Source organism: Callospermophilus lateralis, assembly GCF_048772815.1.
Source record: "Callospermophilus lateralis isolate mCalLat2 chromosome 11 unlocalized genomic scaffold, mCalLat2.hap1 SUPER_11_unloc_3, whole genome shotgun sequence".
Taxonomy (NCBI): Eukaryota; Metazoa; Chordata; class Mammalia; order Rodentia; family Sciuridae; genus Callospermophilus; species Callospermophilus lateralis.
In genome coordinates, this window is record NW_027510155.1 from 8,377,891 (window position 1) to 8,383,076 (window position 5,186).

Here is a 5,186-nt window from a genome sequence, read left to right on the forward strand (position 1 = left end):
TTCTACCAAGATTCAAAAATCGATGTTGAGACATAAAGCTGCTCATCAGAAACTGAGTTTTCTCTCACCAGCCATGTTTGTAAAACAGTCTGTATGACAGTAACCCATTGCTTAACTCAAACTTAAGCAGATCCATAAAACCCAAGGAAACTGCAGGAGCAGATTTCCATGACAATTTACCCACCCCACTATCACTTTTATCTTTAATCCATACCTAGAGCTTTAGTAAAGTTCTCCCCAAGCCAATTTATACAAAAGGAAATGACTTGAATCAGCTCCACATGTAGGTCTTCACAGTATATTGATATTAGGCAGATTGAATAACATAGATGCAAAATGGCCCCACTTAAGGATGACTTAAGGAAAAATAACGATGAAAGAAATTCTTCACATGAGGAGAGATCTGAGGAGCCCACTTATCTATTCATTTTGTATAGCTGAAAGAAGACAGGAGTTTCCATATAGGTAAATTTCTGGATTGTGTATAACTTCAAGACTATTTCATCTGGGACTGAAATAAAGAAGATTGCATAATTGACAAGTCTCAGGAATGAAAATGTGACCAAACTGTGGGAGTGGTATGAACTATGGGAATTTTTCATGTCACAGTAGTCACATAAGAAAGCAACTTTTGTAAAATCATCTGTTAGCATCACCTATAGTTTGATTGTCAGACAGCTTTTTTGTTAAGTCTCCCACAATTCCATGAGCAGAGAAATTTTGGTGACAGGATGAAAGATATTTATTGTTCCAAAAACAAGGTAGTTTCCTCAGTGACACTTGATTTAAGTACTGCTTAAATTATTGCTTAATTTCCAAAAGCCAAAGGCATGTACTGAGCCTCAAAATGGAACCATTTTTTTGGGAGCCAGATAGCCACTTGAAGAAAATCATTTATATTTGATCAACTCTAACTATGAGAAAACAGTAACTTTTTTCTTATAAGAGTTGACATGGACTCAATATTTGGAATTGCTCTATGTGTACAGTGTCTTCACCAGCACAACATTTTTAAATGCCCTTTGCATCATTGTATCTTTGTACAAATATAGCCTGCAACCAATGTGTAGAAATGGACTTCTTTCTATAGGTCTTACTATGAACCCTAACTCTTGGGGATACACTGTTGGACTATAATGTTGAACATAATTTAAGACTATTATAATAAAACACTAGTATCAGTTTATGAAACATCCCTCTTGGATCTTGTAACACCTTGAATAAAAAAAAACTCAATATATGAAACGTTACTCTATCTATAAAAGACACCTGGCAAGACCAACGGATTGAAGAAAGGGTGAAAATTCTCTCTCTCAAAATCACAGTTGGAGACACACTTTTGGAATTTTTCTTCCTACTACAATATTATATTCTTCTGGATTATAGTCTCTGTTTTCCTAAAACTGGAATTATGAATTCTTCTTAGGGACACAATATTATCTTCTACTAATTTTAAAACTGTGTCTTTTGGGGTCAATTAGGCCAAAAAGGAGTAATTTGTGTTGGCCAACGTAATAAAAGAATATAGCCATAACTGGGAGATGATGGAATCACAGGTTTCTGCCTGGTTCTCACTATCCAAGTTGCAACCAAAAGACCAAACCCTTTGGAGATGATGATCTCAATCACACTACCAAATAAACCAGAGGAGCCAAATTGATAGCTGAAGATGAGCCCCTTCTACTGTGTTTTCTAAGCAAAGTTGATTGGCTAGTCTCTTGAAGGAAAATCTGATCAGAAACTACTTCATGGTGATTAAGTGGGGTGACTACTACACTTAGGGGAATGTAGACCATATATAACCAAGATTATATTGAAGGTCATGATAAAAATATCTAAATGACACATGGAAGAGATAGAATTTGGCAAGGTTCTGTCTGTGTGATCATTTCATTTCCTCAATGTCTTCTTGTCTAGTCTCTCTTTGGGATTCCAAGTTCATATTCCCACACACTATTGAACTTGAATTAAATAGTATATTATTGGGCACCAAATTCATAACTTCCTAATTCAACATGCAGTGCTCCCATTTAATCTGGGATCTCTGCCTCCCTGTACATTTAATCGTATTGAGTCAAAAATATGAAAAGGAAGGCAGCTGAGTGTCCTTTTGTCCTAAATTCTCTCTTCCATGGACAATTTTGAGTTGAATTTACCCATATAACCCACAAAGTAATTCGATGTTTTGCTCTATACGTGATTGTAATATGTCTTTGCTTGCCTCGTTTGCTTTATTTTTTTCTTATTGTTGTTTTTACTTTCCCTTCTATCATCTCTGCCCAGTATGTGTCCACTCCAAAATCAGGGCCACTATTCTAATCTGTTTTGAGTTCAAGAAAACCACATTGTTTTTTTTTCCAAGATTGATAAAATTGAAACACATCGCAAACATTCAATCAAGAATTTTACAACACAGACACAGACTATTATAATAAAAGGAAAGTATTCTCCAGAGAAACAGAACCAATAGGTTTGTACATTTATAGAAATATATTTATTTTTGAGAATTGGCTCATGTGATAATGGAGAATGGCAAGTCTAAAATCTGCTGTGGGAGCATGCAGGCTGGTGAGGGAGAAAGTCTACCAAGGCCATCTGCTGCAGAACTTCTTCATGACCAAGGACATTCAATCTTTTGTTCTTTTGAACCTTCAACTGATGTGGTCTGCTCACATTGTGGAAGGCAGACTGCTTTACTGGGTCCACTAATTAAAATGCTAACTTCAGCTAAATATACTCTTGCAAAAAAAAAATCTTGAAGAATATTTGAATACATGCAAAAGAAATCTCGGTGCTGAAGAACTCCCATATCAGTATAACATGATGTGTTTTGTTAAAATAAAAATGTATGTCATGAAACTTAGGGACAAGTTGACATACTTTTAAAGTGAGATGATTTTGTAATATGTAAAAGAAATCAAGTATATTATTTATTTAGATATGATTCAAAATTATATTTAAATATCTTCTCACAATTTGAATGCATTTTTCTTCTGAAAGCAAGTGATATTCTAATCATTCCTCAATAAATACATTAAATTTAACATTACTATTTTTTTCATAGGAGGTAAAAGTCCATATATATGATAACATAGTATAATCACATGAAAATTTAAGGAAACATTTATTGTAAGGGTTAATTTACATACTCACATGTTTTACATGTGAGGTAAGAGGTAGGAAGGATTTTTCTGATAATGTATCCTGTGAAATAGATTGGAAATTCTGACACCTAAAAGATTGTGTTCAACAAGGTCAATTTTCTCATTTGTAAAAGAGAGGTCCTTAGTTGTGCACTATTGGTTTATTTATTCATTTATTTATTATGAAGATTAAGAAAGATCCTCTACAAAAGCTGTAGGCAAAGTCCTGATCACAATTTGCATTGAATCAATGCAGGCTGTCATTTAACAGTGAAACACAGCTGTTGATGATGTGGTATCAATCTATAGAAGATGATGTTGTTTCAATCTATAGAAGATGATGTTGTTTCAATCTATAGAAGAGATCTTGAACTATGAGTGTATTTCAAAGGAAAACCCGTTATTTTCTCAATTTTTCTGAACTGGAAAACTGGTATCTTCAAGTTATCCTTTTTCTGGCAAGGGTAGAGACACAATCTCCAAGGTAACTAAGTCCCAAAACATATCACAGTTTAGAAACAGAAATCTATACTTAAATTTTTACTAAGAAGCAAAGAGGTCATTGGTAACAAATTGCAGCTCAGTAGCAATATGCTATGTGTAGTCAACCTTCTAGTCACCCAGTCTTCAGGGTTAATTGCCAATTACTACTGAATTCATATGACCAGCAATGGTGTTCAATTTAAGTAAAACTTAAGTCATGAAGAACTGTTCTGGTTTTTTTGGAAGCTTCAGTGTCTTAAATTAACAATATAGCTCATTGAATTTTACTTTCATCATTTTCTGCCAAAACTTAAAATGACAATTATAAAATGGAATACTGTTCAATAATATTTGATAAAATAGAGTGACTACATACTCATTTCAGACATGAAATTAGTTAGAATGATGTTTAGATTATTCAGAAATAATTTCTAGTTGGGTGAAATAGTTGTATTAGCTGGTTCTCTGAATTATTTGATACTATCTTTGAATAAAGCAAATGCATAATTCTGTCTATTAGGACTACAAAAATAAATGTTTTTTTTCCTTCTCTTTATAATCTCTGAAATAAAATTTAATGCCAATGTGTTGTATCCAGAGTTCCATCATGGATCTGGGGTTATAAATTCATATAGTATATAATGGAAAGTATATTTTTGTGTGTTTTTCAAGAAGTTTCAACTACTGTAAACCAAGTGTTTTTAAATAGTTGAAAATTAATTATATAGTATGGAATTTATACTATTTTTCTGATTTCAAAGAATTTATTTTTCAAGTGTTTAAAAATCTAGCATATCCTTCAGTTTCTAACTTGTCCAAGAATGTTATGCTAGCAAACAATGCATCAAAGTTTAGAGCAAAAAAAGTATTCAAAAGTCAATGTCATGAAATCAGATAAGATACATTGTTTATTTTTATCAGCCAAAAATATCTGAGTGTAAATTTAATGCAACTCAAGCAACATCAAGCTATATCACATTATTTGTGTATCATTACTAATAATAATTTTACAGATTGGTAAATAATATTAGCTTTTGAGCATAAAAAAACCTAACTTTTTTCCACAGGATTTGCATGGATTGAGCAGAATATTTAACTGCTTAAAACACCTTTAACAAAAGTTCAACAGCTGCTTAATTCAGAAGCATATATACTAAAATTGGAGTGACACAGAGAAGACTAGCATGGTCCCCACACACAGATGACACACAAATTCGTGAAGTGTTCCCTATTTAAAAAAAGAAAAAGAAAAGAAAAGTTCAATAAAAACAATGGAGAAAAAAGGCAAAAGTTTTGGCATTTGTAAAATATAATAGTTGTCCATATATGCTATGCATTCATTTAATCCTTGACTAAAGAATTTAGTATTATTCTTTGAATATAAGATGTCCCTCTATAATTCCTGTTAATGCAGGAAGATTCATAGATTGGATTGTGAGAGCTATAATTTAATCAGTCCTTTCTAGTTTGAATGAAATGACTGGGTGGTAAGTGTAAACAGGTGGTGTGTGGTAGGTGGAGGTGGGTCACTGGGCCATGTGACCCTGGAAGGGTGCACAT

The 5,186-nt window shown here is 33.0% G+C and overlaps 1 non-coding gene across 1 annotated transcript; it reads left to right on the top strand.

Annotated features, from left to right (window-relative positions):
* The first annotated feature begins 4,755 nt into the window (after positions 1 to 4,755).
* LOC143386034 (U6 spliceosomal RNA) lies at positions 4,756 to 4,862 on the top strand. Its single transcript, XR_013089535.1, has one exon. It is a non-coding gene; the product is annotated as a U6 spliceosomal RNA (small nuclear RNA).
* The last annotated feature ends 324 nt before the right edge of the window (positions 4,863 to 5,186 follow it).